This window comes from Panthera onca, chromosome C1 (assembly GCF_046562875.1).
Source record: "Panthera onca isolate mPanOnc1 chromosome C1, mPanOnc1 haplotype 2, whole genome shotgun sequence".
NCBI lineage: Eukaryota > Metazoa > Chordata > Mammalia > Carnivora > Felidae > Panthera > Panthera onca.
In genome coordinates, this window is record NC_138346.1 from 117,667,239 (window position 1) to 117,687,186 (window position 19,948).

General features: G+C 38.2%; 1 protein-coding gene across 2 annotated transcripts in view; it reads left to right on the plus strand.

Moving 5' to 3' along the window:
• RNF115 (ring finger protein 115) overlaps positions 1–19,948 on the plus strand; it is an 84,814-nt gene that overhangs the window by 49,958 nt on the left and 14,908 nt on the right. The gene's annotated exons all lie outside the window — the stretch shown is intronic.

Here is a 19,948-nt window from a genome sequence, read left to right on the forward strand (position 1 = left end):
AAAGACCTCAGCAAGTTGGAGCAATGGACTTAATATGAAATTTACTAGGAATAAATGCAGAGTCTTGTCTAATTGTATTAGACACTGGAGATACAGTGGTGAGCAAAACAGATGCTGGCGCTTGATCTCATGTAGGAATAATAGATTTTGTAAATGTTTGCCATATGCATAGGACTGTGCTTAATGCTTTCTCTGCTTATCTTATTTAATCCATATGGACTAGTAGGTGCTATTGCTGTTCTCCATTTATATAAGAATAAACTGAGACTCAGATAAATAAAATAACCTGGATCAGTGGTAGAGCCAGGATTTACTTGAACCCAGGGATATATAAATCTAGTGCTGCATGGCAGCCACTAGCCACATGTGGTTATATCAATTTAAATTAATTAAAAGTTAATAAAACTCAAAATTCTTCACACAGCCATATTTCAAGGGCTCAGTAGCTACAGATAACTAGTAGTTACCATATTTTACAGCACTCATAGAACATTTCCATTATCTCAGTCCTATCGGACAATGCTGTTCTAGAGCCTGTACTCCCTCATACATACACACAACTTCTAGGTTTTATTATTAATAGTTTACTATACTTATCACCTACCTATCCATCTGTTTGTCCATTAGTTCATATTATATCTTATAAATTTCAAAGTTAGTTGTAGACATTTCTTCTTAGGACAGTCATAGAATATAGGAAATCTAATTTAATGGCATTGTCTAGGACGAAAACCAAAAAATCTTAGACCATTATAAGAATGTATGGTGCTTAGAGGTAAATCTGTGCCAGTTAAACTGCATATAGATTACTTTAGCTGCTCTACCTAGTGTGGATTGCATTGTTGAACCTAGCTAGTTCTTCTCAAATTTTACTTCCTATGCACTTTTTTTTTCTCCCACCCACTAAACTGCCAATTTTGGATCCGTGTTGTGGTTTGCTTTTCCTTGCTCCTCCCCTGGGGGATGGCTGAGCACTGCTGGAAGAAAATCATTAAGTGTGCCCGTCGATGCCCCTGCAACTGGCAAAGTATATTTAATCTTCATTAGACTGTCAGTGCTTTTGATTAGTCTTTTAATTTGCATTCCCCTCAGGAAATATTTTGATCTTTCACCAAATTTCATTCCAGATTTCCCATCTGGTAGGCTGATTCTCAGCAGCTGACTTATATTCTTCATTTTGAAAATTGAGGCCTTAGACATGAACTCCCAAAAACCCTGTGTCCAGTTTCTGTACCTAATATTTATTTCTCCTTCCAGTCTCCTGAGATGAGGTATCCTTTGTTTTCAAAGTAACTCTACCAGCCCATGTTTCTGATTCATTCTTTACCAGCTTCTTCTGAGATTTAGTTTCATCCATTTTCTTCTCCTTGCTCCCCTTTTCCCCTTTGCTACTCCCCACCCCCCCACACTTCCGCAGCATGGTTTTCAACACTGGCTGTACATTAGTGTCACTGAGGATATTTTAAGAAACACTGATGCCTGGTCCCGGTCCCCAGGGATTCTGATTTAAGTATTCTGAGTGAGATCCAGGCATTGGTAATTTTTAAAACCTTCTGAGGTTATTCTGATTTTAGCCAGAGTTGAGAACATCACTTTAGTTACTGCCCCATCTTACTTCCTTTCTTTTTCAATAAAATTTCCTAAGAGGACTCTGCATTTATTTTGTGTACTTTCTCATCTCTTATTATTACTGTGCTACTATAATTTGGCCCTCCTATCACTAAAATCGCTGATGACCTTCTAGTTGCAGACCCAGTGGATACTCGGAAATCTTTATTGTTTGGCTCTAACTTACTGAATTCAACATTTTCCTCCCTCTTGAAATTCTCTACTTCTCTGATTTCCATGACAGTAAGTTTTCTCGATCTACCTCTTCTCAGACTTTTCCTTCTTGTGGATATTTCCTAAATATTTGTTTTCCCAAGGTGTTTTCTTTATTCTGATTTTCTTTAGTCTGTAGCAGGGTTCTTAGATTTGGGACTTACTGACATTTTGGACTAGATAATTCTTTGTCGTATGGGGGCTCTCCTGACTTCTGCCTACTACATGTAGTAACCACCCCCCCCCCATCCCTCCATTTATTTATGACCACCAGAAATGTCTTCAGAAATTGCCAAATGTCCCTTGAGGGAGCAAAATTTTTGTCTCTCAATTCTTAGGTTCTCTCATAATTCTAATAATTACTTACATACTAAAGATTCTCAGAGCTGTATTTCTATTTTGACCTTTCCCCCTAATGTTAGACTTGAATATATAACCTCTTGTTAGACATTCCCATCTGGATATTCTATAGATGCTCCAACCTCACCAAGATGGAAGCGAAATTCTTTTCTTCCAAACCTGATCCTTTTTCTCTATCTGATTTTGATTGGAAGTACCATTCTCTACCCAATTTAGAAACTGAGACATTAACCTGGACTCTTTCCTTTGTCTCACTCAAGTCTCCAGTCAGTCATTAATTCTTCCTGATCTTTATTTCCTATTTCTCAACTCCTGTTTTGCCCGGCCATTTCCCCTGTAGTTCACATCCACACCTTTTCTTACTTGCCTGCACTCTTGCACTAGCCTCCTGCCTCTTCCTTCTCCTTCAGAGCTCTCCCATATTACCCTTGCAGGATCATATACCTAAACTTTCAAATCTGTATCACTTTCTTATATAACATCCATTCTCATAGGGTTCATAACTTCACATACAAGGTCCTCTGTGTATTTGGACTCTCCCAACCTCTGCAGCCTTGTTCCCTGTCACTTCCTGCTTTTCTTTTATTCTGCCAATATAAAGCTTATTCTCTGCATACACCATGCTGTTTCTAGCTTCTTTATCTTTGCTTAATCTGTTTCCTCTGGCAGAAATACCTTTACTGCTTTCTTTCTTTTTTTCTCTTTAATTTTTTTTAATGTTTATTTATTTTTGAGAGAGAGAGTGCAAGCAGGGGAGGGCAGAGAGAGAGGGAGATACAGAATCCAAAGCAGGCTGCAGGCTCTGAGCTGTCAGCACAGAACCCAGTACTGGAGGGGTCGGATGCTTAACTGACTGAGCCACCCAGGTGCCCCCTTTTACTGCTTTCTTAACCCAATTAATCTTCTGGTGAATTTAAGAAACCTCATCTGACCTCAGGACTATATCAAATACCCTTCTTTGTGCTCTCCTAAGGCACCTCACGTACTCCCCTAACATAGTTCTAACTGTGCCAGTTGAAGTTCTATTAATACTAGCTAGCATGCAGGAAGCATACCATGTCAGGCTTGACATTCATAAGCCCATTTAATGTTCCCCAAAACAAGGTGAAGTAGGTACTGTCGAGGAAAATTGAGATTGTACCTTATTAGAGTATATGTTAGTTATCTGTTGTTGCATAACAAATTATCCTAAAACTTGGTGACTTGAAGGGTAATAATAACATATTATCACTCACAGTTCTTTGAGTCAGGAATTCAAACAGAGCAGGAGATAGTTTGTGCTGTGTGATATCTAGGACCACAGCTAGAAGACTTAAAACCTGAGGGCTGAAATCCTTTGCACACCTATTTGTGTACATGTCTGGTGGTAGTGCTAGCTGGTGGCTGGGCATCTAGTTCATGCTGTCGGCTGGAAAAGCCACACATGACCTTCCTTGTTTTTTGGTTTTTAAGTTATTTATCTTGAGAGCGAGAGCACAAGCAGAGGAAAAGCAGAGAAAGAAAGAGGGAGACAGAGAATCCCAAGCAGGCTCTGTGCTGTCAGCATGGAGCCCAAGGCAGGGCTTGAGCTCATAAACCGAGATAATGACCTGAGCCAAAACCAAGAGTCAGATGCTCAACTGACTGAGCCACCCAGGTGCCCTTGACCTTCCTTAGTTTTCAGTCAAGTTTAGTTTTTTTTGTTTTTTTTCCCCCCCAAGATGTCCATTCGTTTGTATTTGTCTGAGTGTTTCTTCATTCAGATTAAATATCTGGACAAGAATATCAAATAAATGATGTATCTTTCTCAGTGTTTCATAACAGAGGGGGCACATGATGTTAACTTGTCCCATCATGGATAATGTTAAGTATGACCATTTGGTTAAGGCAGTGTCTGCTAAATTTTTCTTATAAAGAAAAATTATACCCCTTTTCCTCTGTAATTAATAATCTGGAGTGATACTTGAATATTAAATATCTAGTTCCTAATAGTTTTTTACTTAATGATATTAAAATCTATTGATGATTCTTGCCTGAATTATTACCATAATGGCTATAAAATAATGATTTTTCTATTTCTGTGATTCATCCTACAGATATCAATCTACTGTAAAAGATGTGCTCTTTTCCTTGCCCTATCACCAGTGTACTACTTGTTTATTTTAGAGTGGACTCATGGATTTTATTTTTATTTAATTATTATTCATTTTGATGCTCAAATAATTACAATTTCTCCAGAGGAATTGGATCTAAGCATGGTAGGCAGCCACATCCTTTATTTAAAAAAAAAAAATTTTTTTTAAATTCTGTATTTATTTTTTGAGAGAGAAACAGAGAGTGTGTGTGGGGGAGAAAGACAGAGAGAGAGGGAGACACAGAATCTGAAGCAGATCCAGGCTCTGAGCTGTCAGCGCAGAGCCCAGCACAGGGCTCGAACTCACTAACTACGAGATCATGACCTGAACCCAGGTGTCCCAGCACATCCCTTTAAGTTAATAAGAGAGTTTGGGTGTCAGAGTAATGTGATCCGCTTGTGTTTCTCTCATTATTAGCTGATAATATCTGGCCGACTGGATGAACACAGTTTCTGCTGGGGTTCCTGTAATGGGAATAAAATTCTTTCAAGAAGATTCTTTTAGTTGTTAAATAGGAATGGGAGACTTATTCTAATTTGTCCTTTCTACTGTGTGAATGCTTAAAAACACAGTATGAATGCCCTTGGGCAGCCTTATATTTTGTCTGCAATCTGAGAGAAAAGGAGAAGCTAACTAGCATTTATTAAATGCCTAGAATTTTCAGGCACTAGGCTATATACACTCTTCTCACAGAGTGCTGGAGCTGGGCCATGTACAGTTAAAATAGGCAGGGGTCAGATTTTAATATCTTTTGCTCAAAAATTCCTTGCCAGATTAATAAAATATCAATGTGAACATATTAGGCTTGATTCAGTCCTCTTGGTTGCTTTGTTTCTTTATTCCATTGGAAATTGTGGTCTACTCTATTATCACATTGTCCCTTTAACTAATAGAGGAAAGAGAAAGAAGTAAGCTTCCTTTTCTTATACGTCCTTTATAGCTAATCACATTACCTTAGTAACGTATAACCTGACTTAATGATGGCTTAAAAAAGAATTTTTTTTAAACACATAACAAGATATCTGTAGCTGGGTGGCAGTAGGATAGTTCAGTATCTTAACCATGTTAGGGTTGGATCTCTGTGATTCTCTTGATCTTTCTGTCATGCTTAACTGCCTTAAAGCCTCAGGAAAGAAGAAGGGGAAAGGGGATAGTATCAGCTTATTTGTTCCTTTTTTCAAAGGAAAGGAAAATCTTTTCTACTCTCCCACTCCCTCCTCTATATCCCCTGCCAAGAAAATTCCACTCACCGGGCACTTTGTCACATGCTCCCCATCCCCAGCTGTAAAGAGAACTGGGAGAGTGTGGATTTAGCTTTTGAATCCTTTGTAGTAGGAGGTGGTAGGGGAGAAGGGTGTTCAGAATGGATTTGGGGTCAGACAGCCAGTGTCTGCTAATTAGCTATTTTCTTTTCTTTCTCTTTTCTTTCTCTTTTCTTTCTTTCTTTCTTTCTTTCTTTCTTTCTTTCTTTCTTTCTTTCTTTCCCTCCCTCCCTCCCTCTCTCTCTCTCTCTTTCCTTCCTCCCTCCCTCCCTCCCTCCCTCCCTCCCTCCCTTCCTCCCTTCCTCCCTTCCTTCCTCCCTTCCTCCCTTCCTTCCTTCCTTCCTTCCTTCCTTCCTTCCTTCCTTCCTTCGGCTTAATGCCCAATGTGGAGTTTGAACTCATGACCCTGAGATTGAGAGTTGCCTGCTCTGCTGACTGAGCCAGCCAGGTGCCCCTAATTAGCTGTTTTATTAGCAAATAGAAAAAGTAACATGTTATTTCAGAGTAATTATAGCACAGTTAACATGTATTTTACATTAATGTTTCAGCAGTCTTCAGAAGATTTTGATCTTATTCTTGTAAAACAGGTTAACCATCAGCACTCTCTTCCCTCAATGCAGCCTTTTTTTTTTTTTTTTTTTTTTTTTTTTTTTTTGGTGAGTGTCATGAACTCAGTGATTTTTGGTTCTTAATCAGTGTTTTCTATATTTTAGTCATTTAATTCTTACCTTGTTGATTTCTCCCCCTCTATAATTTTTATTATCATTTAAAGTTTTCATTTAAGAAACCTACCTGCTTTTTACCATATTCAGACATACTGCGAAAAGAAGCTTCCTATTATTACCCATGTAAACATTATTGACTATGTAGATGGAAAAACATTTGCCATTAGTAGAAAGTAACCATTAAAGTAAATGTATTAAAAATGAAGCAACATTATCTCATAAGGGGTTAATATCCAAAATACAGAAAGAACTTATACACCTCAGCACCAAAAACCTCTAAAGAATCCGATTAAAAATGGGCAGGGAATCTGAATAGACATTTTTACCAAAAAGACATACAGATGTCCAACACGTACATGAAAAGATGTTCAGCATCAGTAATCATCAGGGAAATGCAAGTCAAAATCACAATATGTCACCTCACACCTGTTAGAATGGCTGTTATCATTAAAGACAAGAATAACAAATGTCGGTGAGAATGTGGAGAAAAGAGAATGCACCCATGTGCACTGTTTTTGGGAATGTAAATTGCTGCAGGTGGTATGAAAGACAGTATGGAGGTTTCTCAGGAAATTAAAAATAGAACTACCATTTGATCCAGCAGTTCCATTTCTGGGTATTTGATGAAAATGAAAACACTAATTTGAAAAGATATATGTACAACACCACCCCCTGTGTTTATTGCAGCATTATTTACAATAACTAAGACATGGAAACAGCCTGAGTGTCCATCAATAGATGAATGGATAGGGGCGCCTGGGTGGCTGAGTCAGTTGAGCATCTGACTCTTGATTTCAGCTTAGGTCATGATCCCAGGGTCATGGGATCAAGCCCTGCATTGGGCTCTGCACTGAGCATGGAGCCTGCTTAAGACTCTCTTTCTCCCTCAACCCTTTTCCCCTACTCGTGCTCTCTCTCTTAAAAAAAAAAAAAAAAAAAAAAATTGATGGCACTAAAACAGACACTCAGATCAATGGAACAGAATAGGGAACCCAGAAATGGACCCACAAACGTATGGCCAACTAATCTTTGACAAAGCAGTCAAGAATATCCAATGGAATAAAGACAGTCTTTTCAGCAAGTGTGCCAGGAAAAACTGGACAGAGACATGCAGAAAAATGAACCTGGCGGACCACTTTCTTACACCATACACAAAAATAAACTCAAAATGGATGGAAGACCTAAACATAAGATAAGAAGCCATCAAAATCCTAGAGGAGAAAGCAGGCAAAAACCTCTTTGACCTTGGCCACAGCACCTTCTTGCTCAGCACGTCTCTGGATGCAAGGGAAACAAAAGCAAAAATGAACTATTGGGACTTTATCAAGATAAAAAGCTTCTGCACAGTAAAGGAAACAGCAAAACTAAAGGCAATGGACGGAATGGGAGAAGATATTTGCAAATGACATATCAGATAAGGGGTTAGTATCCAAAATCTATAAGAACTTATCAAACTCAACACCCAAAAAACAAATAAACCAGTGAAGAAATGGGCAATATATGTTAGGTAACCCAGTATATTAACATTTCAACACATAGTCAATATAAATATTCTTTTTGTTTTGTTTTCCAAATTTTTATTTAAATTCTAATTAGTTAACTTATAGTACAATACTGGTTTCAAGAGGGGGATTTGGTGATTCATCACTTACATAAAACACCCAGTGCTGATCATAACAAGTGCACTCTGTAATACCCGTTCACCTATTTAGCCTACCCATACCCACCTTCCTCCACCAACCCTCAGTTCTCTATCGTTAAGAGTATCTTACGGTTTGCTCCCCTGTTCTCTTTTTTCCCTTCCCATTTGTTCATCTGTTTTGTTTCCTAAAATCCACGTGAGTGAAATCATACAGTATTTATCTTTCTCTGATTGACTTATTTCACTTAGCATAATACTGTAGCTCTATCCATGTCATTGCAAATAGCAAGATTTAACTTTTTCTTGATGGCTCAGTACTATTCCATTGTGTGTATTGTCGAGCACTTGGGCTCTTTCCATAGCTTGGCTATTGTTGATAATGCTGCTGTAAACATGTGGGTGCCTGCTTCCCTTCAGATCTGTGTTTTTGTATCCTTTGGGTAAATACCTAGTAATGCGATTGCTGGATTGTAGGGTAGTTCTATTTTTAACTTATTGAGAAACCTCCATAGTGTTTTCCAGAGTGGCTGCAACAGTTTTCATTCCCACCAAGAGTGTAAGAGGGTTCCCCTTTCTCTGTATCCTGGCCAACATCTCTTGTTTTCTGTGTTGTTAATTTTAGCCATTCTGGCAAGTGTGAGGTGGGCATCTCTTTGTGGTTTTGATTTGTATTGTCCTGATGATGAGTGACATCGAGCATCTTTTCATGTATCAGCCGTCTGGGTATCTTTTTTGGAAAAATATCTGTTCATGTCTTCTGCCCATTTCTTCACTGGATTATTTGTTTATTGGGTGTTGAGTTGGTAAGTTCTTTATAGATTTTGGATCCTAGCCCTTTATCAGATATGTCATTTGCAAATATTTTTCCCATTCAGTGGATTGCCTTTTAAAAGGTTTTGTTGTTTCTTTTGCTGTACAGAGGCGTTTTATCCTGTTGAAATCCCAGTAGTTCCTTTTTGCTTTTGTTTCCCTTGCCTCTAGTGACGTGTCTGGTAAGAATTTGCTCCAGCTCAGGTCAAAGGGGTTGCTACCTGTGTTCTCCTCGAGGATGCTGATGGTTTCCTGTTTCACATTTAGGTCTTTCATCCATTTTGAATTTATTTTTGTGTATGGTGTAAGAAAGTGGTCCAGTTTCATTCTTCTGCATATTGCCATCCAGTTTTCCCAACACTATTTGTTGAAAGACTGTCTTTTTTTTTTTTTGATTGGATATTCTTTTCTGCTTTGTTGAAGATTGGTTGACTGTATAGTTGTGGGTCCATTTCTGGGTTTTCCGTTGTGTTCCACTGATCTATGTGTCTGTGTTTGTGTCAGTATCATACTGTCTTGATGACTACAGCTTTGTAATAATAGCTTGAAGTCCAGAATTGTGATGCCTCCAGCTTTGCTTTTCTTTTTCAGGATTGATTTAGCTATTCAGGATCTTTTTTGGTTCCATACAGATTTTAGGATGGTTTGTTCTAGCTCTGTGAAAAATGCTGGTGGTGTTTTGATAGGGATTGCATTAAATGTGTAGATTACTTTGGGTAGTATAGACATTTTAACAATGTTTGTTCTTCCAGTCCATGAGCATGGAGTTTTTCCCCATTTCTTTGTTTCCTTTTTGATTTCTTTCATAAATGTTCTGTAGTCTTTAGAGTACAGATCTTTTACTTCTTTGGTTAAGTTTATTCCTAGGTATCTTACATTTTTTGGTGCAATTGTAAATGGGATCAATTCCTTGATTTCTTTTTCTGCTGCTTCATTATTGGTGTATAGAAATGTAACAGATTTCTGTACATTGACTTTTATATCCTGTGACTTTGCTGAATTCATGTATTAGTTCTAGCAATTTTTTGGTGGAGTCTTTGGGTCTTCTACATAGAATATCATGTCATCTGCAAATAGTGAAGGTTTGACTTCTTCCTTGCTGATTTGGTTGCCTTTTATTTCTTTTTGTTGTCTGCTTGCTGAGACTAAGACTTCCAGTACTATGTTAAATAGTACTGGTGAGAGTAGACATTCCTTTTTTATTCCTGACCATAGAGGAAGAGTGCTCAGTTTTTCCATGTTGAGGATGATATTAACTTCTTTCGAATATGGCTTTTATGATGTTGAAGTATGTTCCATTTATCCTTACATTGTTGAGGGTTTTTAAAATCAAGAATGGATACTTTTTCTGTATCTATTGAGAGGATCATATGGTTCTTTTTTTTTTTAACTTTTTTTTAAATGTTAATTTATTTTTGAGAGAGAGAGAGAGACAGAGACAGAGCATGAGCTGTGGAGGGGCAGAGAGAGAGGGAGACACAGAATCCAAAGCAGGCTCCAGGTTCTGAGCTGTCAGCCCAGAGCCCTACATGGGGCTTGAACCCATGAACTGCAAGGTCATGACCTGAGCCAAAGTTGAACACTTTTCCGACTGAGCCACCCAGGCGCCCCTGAGGATCATATGGTTCTTATCTTTTTTTTTTTTTTTTTTTTTTTTAATTAATGTAGTATATCATGTTGATACATTTGCGAATATTGAACCACCTTTGCAGCCCAGGAATAAATCCCACTTGATCATGGCGAATAATTCTTTTAATGTACTGTTGAATTTGATTTTCTAGTATCTTGTGAATTTTTGCATCCATGTTCATCAGGGATATTGGCCTGTAATTCTCTGTTTTAGTCGAGTTTTTGTCTGGTTTTGGAGCCAAGGTAATGCTGGCCTTGAGGAATGAGTTTGGAAGTTTTCCTTCCATTTCTATTTTTTGGAACAGTTTGACAAGAATAGGTATTCACTGTTCCTTAAATGTCTGGTAGAATTCTCCTTGGGAAGCCATCTGGCTATGGACTTTTGTTTGTTGGGAGACTTTTGATTATTGATTCAGTTTCTTATCTGGTTCACATTTTCTTTTTCTTCCTGTTTCAGTTTGGTAGTTTTTATGTTTCTAGGAATTTGTCCATTTCTTCCAGATTGCCCAATTTGTTGGCATGTAGTTTTTCATAATATTTTCTTATAATTGTTTATATTTCTGTGGTGTTCATTGTGATCTCTCCACTTACATTTGTGATTTTATTTGGGTCCTTCCTCTTTTTAATAAGTATAGCAAGGGGTTTATCAGTTTTATTAATTCTTTCAAGAAACCGGCTGTTAGTTTCGTTGATCTGTTCTAGTGGGTTTTTTTCGCCTATGTTGTTTATTTCTGCTCTAATCTTTATTGTTTCTCTTTTCTCTTCTGCTGGCTTTAGGTTTATTTGATGTTCCTTTTCTAGCTCCTTAAGTTGTAAGGTTAGGTTGTGTGTTTGAGACTTTTCTTACTTCTAGAGGTAGATCTGTATTGCAATCTATTCCCCTCTTAGTAGTCTTTTATGCATCCCAGAGGGTTTGGACCATTGTGTTTTCATTTTTATTTGCTTGCTTGTATTGTCCTGGTTAACCTATTTATTCTTTTTTTTTTTTTTTTTTTTTTTTTTTTTTTTTTTAACATTTACTTATTTTTGAGAGACAGAGAAACAGCACACATGGGGAGGGGCAGAGAGAGAAGGAGACAGAATCCAAAGCAGGCTCCAGGCTCTGTGCTGTCAGTACAAGCCCGACGCGGGGCTCGAACTCACAAACCGTGAGATCATGATCTGAGCCAAAGTTGGATGCTTAACCAACTGAGCCACCCAGGCGCCCCTAACCTATTTATTCTTTAGTAGGGTGTTCTTTAATCTCCATGTATTTGTGGTCTTCCCCAGTTTTTTCTTGTGACTTACTTCAAGTTTCATAGTGTTGTGTTCTGAAAATATGCATGGTATGATCTCAGTCTTTCTGTACTTGTTTAGGGCTGATTTGTAACCCAGGATGTGATCTATTCTGGAGAATGTTCCATGTACACTTGAAAAGAATGTGTATTCTGCTGCTTCAGGATAAAATGTTCTGAATATATCTGTTAAGTCCATCTGGTCCAGCGTGTCAAAAGCCATTGTTTCCTTGTTGATCTGCTTAGATGATCTGTCCATTGCTGTAAGTGGGGTGTTAAAGTCCCCTACTATTATTGTGTTATTATCAATTAGTTTCTTTATGTTTGTTATTGATTTATATAGTTGGGTGCTTCCAACGTGGGGGTGTAAATATTTACAATTGTTAGATCTTCTTGAGGGATAGACTGCTTAATTGTGATTAATGCCCTTCTTCATTTATTGTTAGTCTTTGGTTTGAAATCTAGTTTGTCTAATATTAGTATAGACACTCTGGCTTTTTTTTTTTTTTTTTGCCATTCATTAGCGAAATGAATGTTAGATGGTTCTCCATCCCCTCACTTACAATCTGCAAATGTCTTTAGGTCTAAAATGAGTCTCTTGTAGGCAGCATATAGATGGATCTTGTGTGTGTTTGTTTTTTGTTTTTGTACCTTAAATACCCTATGTCTTTGGATAGAGCATTTAGTCCATTTATGTTCAGAGTGATTTTTGGAAGATATGAATTTAGTGCCATTGTGTTACCTGTAAAGTTGGTATATCTGGTGATGTTCTCTGTTCCTTTCTAGTCTTAGTTGCTTTTTGTCTCCCCCCCCCCCCCCCCCCCAAGAGTCCCCTTTAATATTTCTTGTAGGGCTGGTTTAGTGGTCATGAGCTCCTTTAGTTTTTGTCTGTCTGGGAAACTCTTTATCCCTTCTATTCTGAGTAACAGCCTTGCTGGATAAACTATTCTTGGCTCCATATTTTTCCCATTCAGCATGTTGAATATATCCTGCCACTCCTTTCTGGCCTTCCAAGTTTCTGTAGATAGATCTGCTATGAACCTGATCTGTCTTGTCTTGTAGGTTAAGGACTTTTTCCCCCCTTGCTGCTTTCAGGATTCTTTCCTACTCTGAGTATTTTGTGAATTTGACTGTGATTTGTCTTAGTAATGGCTGGCTTTTGTTGAATTTATTGTGAGTTTTCTGTGCTTCTTGGATTTCAGTATCTGTTTCCTTTACCAGATTAGGGAAGTTTTCAGCTATAGTTTGCTCAATAAATCTTTTGCTTCTTTTTCTCTCTCTTCCCCTCTCTTTTGTATCATAACATGATACAAATGTTATTACACTTTAAGGAGTTGCTGAGTTCCCTAAGTCTACATTCATGAAACAATACCTTTTTTTCTGTCTTCTTTTCAGCTTCAATATCTTCCATTATTTTATCTTTTGTATTACTGATTTGTTCCTCTGCTTCATCATCCTTGTCATTGCATCCATTCAGTTTTGCGTCTTGGTTATAGCATTTTATTTTGGACTGACTAGTTTTTATTCTTTTATGCCTTCAGTAAGGGATCCTCTAGTGCCTTCTTTGCTTTTCTCAAGCCAAGCTAGTATCCTTATGATTATTGTTTTAAATTCTGGTTTGTATGCCTTACTTGTATAAACCCTGGCCATGACTTCTTTCTGCTCTTTCTTTTGGGATGAATTCCTTCATCTTGTCATTTTTGTCTGAATCACTTTTTGTGTGACTGTTTTGTGTGATTCACACTTTTTGTGTGAAAGCCTATTGTATTTCTGCTCCTTAGAGTAATGGCTGTATTAAGAAAAGATTAAAAAAAAAAGCTAGATCCTATTTCCCCTTAGAGCTGAAACTTTGCAGCACTCTATGATCAGTAGACATGGTGCACACAAGGGGTTTGTCCTGGTCTTCAGGGGGTAGGGCCTTTTGCACTGATTCTCAGGATGATTTGCCCTAGTGGAGAGTATGTACCTCCAGGGTGCAGGGCTAGGGGAGGGGGCTTGGTGTAAGTAGTATGGCCTCCACTGGGTGGCGCTGTTTTGTTCACTGAAGTCGGTGAGCTGGTGGGCAGTGTGGAGGGGACTGGTGTTTGCCCCACTGTCTCCTCCCTGGAGTGGGGAGTTTGTGCCCACCACTCTTCAGGAAGCCCTCACAGAAGAGCAAACAACCACCTCTTTTGTGTCCCCTGCTTCTGCCAGAAACCTACATTTACCCTGCTTGCGATCGACATGTCTGCCTGCCAGGCGGCACAGTTCTCTTGTGTTTTATTTCAGATGTGTGGCTGATTTTCAAAACTCCAAACTCCAAATTTTAGGGACCTACCAGTGACAGACCCTCACTGATCCTCTGGGGGAGGGTCTTAGAGCTTTTGGCGTTTGACGGTTTGTCCCAGGAAAGTGGTTCCATAACTGTGCAGTGATTCAAAGTTTATGGTAAAGTGAAGCACAAAGCTGGCACCAAGGTTTGCTGCCCTCAGCCTGTGTCTTTGTTCCTATGCTAGGGAACAGGGCAGCACGTTGATGCCACCAGTTCTTTTTGTCCCTGGGGAGGCTGAGCTGCCACTCCCAAAGGAGCTCCAAGCAGGGAGACTGTTTCTCTCCATGGAACCCAGGGGATTCTCAGACCACGCTGCCCACTCCAGGGTCTCCACCCTCTTTCCCCACAGGAGCACCCCTAAGCCCACTAGGAATGACCCTGGCGATGGCAAAGACATCTAAAACTTCAGACTTGGTGCTCCACTGCTTAGAATAACTTGTAGTAATCAGCCCCTTTCCTATTCCCAGTCATTGGTTTTGGGGAAGCGTTTTTCTTGTGCAGTCCCCTGTGTGCGCTCTCACTCTGTCTCTCTCTTGCCTCTCTCTGTGATCAGGGCTCCTTCCCCTTCCCAGCACCTGCACTTCTTTTCTCCCCCAAATCAACTCTGCAGCTCCTACCTTCTACAGTGTGGCCATTTTGTCTCCCACTAGTTGTGCAGTTTTGCTCTCTCAGTCCTCAAATCGATTTCTTGGGTGTCAGAATGATACGGTATTTATCTAGCTGTGTTCAAGGGACAAGGCAAGCTTAGGGTCCCCCTACTCCTCTACCATCTTAAGTCCTCTCCTAAAGTGTTAAGATTTTCTAAAATGTTGAAGAGCGCTTGGGAAAATTCTGGGAGGCAGAAATGTATAATTTTTTCCTTGATTTTCACAATAGTTGCATTCCTTGAAAATTCAGTATATTTTAAAACCACGTGTGAAATACTTTTAGAATGGAGTTGAGTTTGGGCTCAGTAAATTGTAGGCAGTTTTTCCCCAAGGGAATGTCCAGGCAGGACATTCAAAGATTATGCGTGTTGGAGGATAATTGTTTGTTGGGCCTGGCTATCCTCTGATTTTTTGCAAGATGATAAGCGCTTGGGAGGTTCCTATCTACTAAATATGAATGGTACCTCCCCACTTATTGCAACTAACAAAACTGTCTCCTTGGATTTCTAAATCACTATGTAGGAGCAATGTTGAGAACTCCTGATGTGAATTAGAAGTCCTTAGATGGATCTCAACGGTTAGTGTGTTATCTTAAGCTGTCTCCTTTTTTCTGTCTCTCTGTCCTCTGCTTTCTTGTGTTGGCATCATTATTGGATAGTTGCCCCTATTTAAAATGAAAGATGGCTGGTGGTAGCTCCAAGTTTACAAGAACATTACAACATTCATCCCAGAGGATATGTCCATCTATCACCCTTCAGGGAGGGCACTTGTCTTGGCTTGGGTTTTGTGCCCACACCTCTAGTGGGTAGGGGCAATATTCTTATGCATTATTTTTGAGTTAAGGATCTACCCCCCGACGCACCCATATGAATATCTAGTTATTTGGAGCATAATTTATTGAATCATCCATCTGATTTAAAATGAAATCTTTATTGTATATACATTTCATACTTACCTGCCTTTGGATTGTCTGTTATGGTCTGTTGATCTTTATGTTCCTTTGCTTGTACCTTACTGATTTACTTTTTATAATTTTATAGTATGATTTGGTATCTACTGGTGAAAGTCCATTTCGTTATTGTCCTTTTCCAAAAATGTCTTGATGCTTCTCTTACATTTACCCTTTCACGTGGATTTCGGATGCAATCTGTCAATCTCTACCCCCTCTCCCATCCCATTGGGATTTTGATTGGTAGTGCATTGGATTTATATATTAACTTGGGGACAGTCGGCATTTTTTATAATATTAAAACTTCTCATCTAGGTCTGCAGCTCATGTCTCAATTTATTTGGTTCTGTTGTGATGTTATTCAGCAAAGTTTTATACTTTAACTATATTTATTTATTTATTTATTTATTTATTTATTTATTCATTTATTTATTTATTTATTTTTGAAGTTTATTTATTTTGAGAGAGAGAGCATGCCAGAGTGCGTGCAAACTGGGGAGGGGCAGAGAGAGGGAGAGAGAAAATTCCAAGCAGGCACCATGCTCAGTGGCGAGCCTGACACAGGGCTCGATCACACAACTGAGATGATGACCTGAGCCGAAATCAAGAGTCAGTCTCTTGAGCAGCTGAGCCACCCAGGCTCCCCTCTTTTAACTTTTTTTTCTTTTAGAGAGAGCATGAGTGGGGCAGAGGGAGAGAGAGAGAGAGAGAGAGTGAGAGTGAGAGAGAGTTAGTTCCAAACAGGCCCCGTGCTCAGTGCTGAGCCCAATGCAAGCCTCAATTCCATAACCATAAGATCATGACCTGAGCTAAAATCAAGAGTTGGACCTTAACCGACTGAGCCATCCAGGCACCCCTTTAACTGATTATTGCTGGAAAGCTTTTTGTTACCCAACCCTTGTATTTAATTGATTTCTATTATTAGGTGTAATTGTGTTCATTTTATTTCCTTGAGTTCTCTAGATTTGTGGTTGTATCACCCACAGGTACTGTGTTTTTTCCCTATTTATGCCTCATTATTTTTTATCTTGTGCATTGGCTATGTTATCACAACAAAGTTATCTAATAGTAGACATCCTTGTCTTATTCCTGACTTCACTGGGAGTGCATGTTTATTTGTGAAGCATATATACCTCTGATTCCTCACATATACACTGGCAGGTTAAGAAAGGTTTATTTTATTCCTAACTTATTAGGGGCTTTTTTTTTTTTTTTTTTTTTTTTTTTTTTTTTAATTTTTGGGACAGAGAGAGACAGAGCATGAACGGGGGAGGGGCAGAGAGAGAGGGAGACACAGAATCGGAAACAGGCTCCAGGCTCTGAGCCATCAGCCCAGAGCCTGACGCGGGGCTCGAACTCACGGACCGCAAGATCGTGACCTGGCTGAAGTCGGACGCTTAACCGACTGCGCCACCCAGGCGCCCCATTAGGGGCTTTTAATTAGGAATGATTAGTGATAGGGGCACCTGGGTGGCGCAGTCGGTTAAGCATCTGACTTTGGCTCAGGTCATGATCTCGTGGTTTGAGAGTTCGAGCCCCATGTCGGGCTCTGTGCTGACAGCTCAGAGCCTGGAGCCTGCTTCGGACTGTGTGTCTCTTTCTCTCTGCCCCTCCCCTGCTCACGCTTGGTCTCTCTCAAAAAAGAGAAAAAAAAAGAATTAAAAAAAAAGGAATGATTAGTGATTTTTATCAAATGCCCTTTGTGATCTTATCAAAGTGACTTTATAGTTTTCACCTTTAAACAATTAATGTATTTTATTAACTAATAGATTTTCTGATGTTGAACCCACACTGCAAGCTTTGAATAAAAACTACTTTGTCAAGAAGCATTAATCTCTTAATACATTATTGGAGTTAATTTGTTCCATTTATTTACTTATTTTGATTTTTGCATCTGTTCATAAGGGGGGGTGGCAATTTTTTGTGTGTTCTTTCTATTACATTTTGGTATCAAGATTTTGTTAGTTTGATAAAATGACCTGGAAGATTTTGCTGTTTTCTTATGCTTAGGAATAGTTTAAATAACACAGGAATTATCTGTTCCTTAAAGGTTTGATAGAAGTTACCTGTAGTTCCATCTGAGCCTGGCATCTTTTCAGGGACTAGATAGGTCTCTTACAACCTTTTCAGATACTTCTGGGGCTAATGGTCTAGGGTGGTGTTTTATTCATCTCTGTTCCCAGGTTTTAGAGTAGTGTCTGTTTTATAGTGGATACTAAATATATTTGTGTTGAATGAGTGGATAATTGGAATTATGTTTCTAAGAGGTATATGTAATACATGCATTAGTAGTAAGTATGACTAAGAGTTTGTGCCAGGTGCTAGTCTGAGTGCATTACAGGTATTTTTTTGTTTACTCTTCACTATAACCCATGGAGAAGTTACTTTGAGACTCCATTTTACAGTAGCAACTGAGGCATAGAGAGGTTAGGTAAATTGCATGAGGTTATAAGGCCAGTTAAATATTGAAGCCAGAATATCGCAGAAGTGATGATATTTGTATTTGGTAAGATTATATATGTTCAAAAATATATATTATATATATACAATATAATATATACATTATATATTATATATATTATATATATATAAATATTATATTTATATATAATATATAAACAAATCTAACAGTATTCTGTAGTCTTCCCAATTTTTTTTAAGAAAAGAATTAGGCATTTCCATATTTTGCTCAGAAACTTTCCTTCCAAAGCATACATACCAATATGTCAGTAAGTAGTACTTGAAAGTTTTTTGTTCACTTTCTTTTTCTTTTCCTTCATGTAAATGTAAATGGAGCACAACATATCTTTGTTGGTCGTATTATCTAGGGTCCTATTATTCTGCCATCTTAGCAGGTGTACCCTGATTGTTCTACATGATTATTACTCCATTGCCATAGTTGTCATTATATGTCACCCTATGTTTTGAAAACACATTACAGTTAGTTATTTTATAGATTTCTTTTTGGTTAGATTTTAGCTTGGTTTCTTCCTGATGATGGTTTGTCCTGTTGATTTGAGAGGAGTGTAACTTTTTATTTTGCTCATCAGGTTTTCAACTGGGGGTTTCTGTGGGCTACGTCTCAGGCTCCTGTTCATTCCACTGATTCCACTGTAGACAGAGTATTTGTCATTTAAAAAATCAGATCTCAGAGATTAATTAGCCTTTGTGGGATTATTCATGTGTTCCTCACACCAATTTAGGGAGTTAGCCTGAAGTGAGATGTTTCCTTTGGCTTTTTCAATGACATGAGTGGAACCTCTTTGCAAATGTAAAGAAGGGTAGATCTCACTTTGTTCATTCATACTGCAGATATTTGTTGAGCATGCCTAAAGTGTGTGCTCTTTCCTCTAATCTGCAACTTTCAAATGATAGTTTATCCAGTTGTAATCAGGTGCTGAATAGACTAGCTCTTCTTATCTAACCTTAAATGAATCTGACCTGTGCCAGAAGACTAATTTATTAATTTGCTCCTGGGGGTGTTATGTTTCAGCGACTGGAAAACTCATTTGTGCTTGTTAGCATAGTGCTGTCTTTGAATTTCTCTGATAACAAGAAATCAAAAGCAATTAGGTGGTTGCATGGTATGTGTAGAATAAACAAGGGAGATTGCATAGTCTTCAGGAGAAATTTCATTCAGTGTGAATGAGAAATTCACATTTCATTGTGACAAGTATAAGGAATTATTCACCTTTAAAGATTATTTTTTTAGGATGGCAAAATATTTATACTTGTCAGTTGTTCTTTTCCTTGTCTGTATTAGATCAACACTCACACAATCATACTTTCCAGACTTCCTAGGGATTACTGCCTATTACTTTACATTTATTATAGTAAGACCTGTCTTTTAGTGTGTTGTACTCCTTTAACATTTGTTTTTTTATGGTTACATTTTAGCCTAGTGTTTTGATCAGCTGTCTCTGAATCACTTTACAGGGCACATTACTTCTAAGGTTTGCTTCCTTAAAAGTAAGTTCTCATGAAGTTAACCCTAGGTTTTGAGACCATAGTTTTCTGACCACTGATCACTACTCACATTTTAAAAATTAACTTTTTTGGTTATTTAAAAATATTAGGGTGGGGTTTATTATTATTTTTTTGATTAAAAAGGCAGCATTACCCAGAAATAGCTACAGTTACACCTTGATGCATAATCTTGTGGAACTTTTTAAATATCATACCTATGTCTGTATAATTGAAAAGGAATCATTCTGTACCTATTTTCCTATTTTATAATCCTCTTTTTTTTTTTAATCTTAATAGATTGTGTATGTCATTCAGTATATTTCTGGGCTCCATCTTGGAGTCATTGAATTGATTCAACAAACACTTGTATATTACTTTGCCAAATGTTATTCCAGGTAGTGACTGTACAGTAGTGAACAAAACAGTCAAAAGTTTATT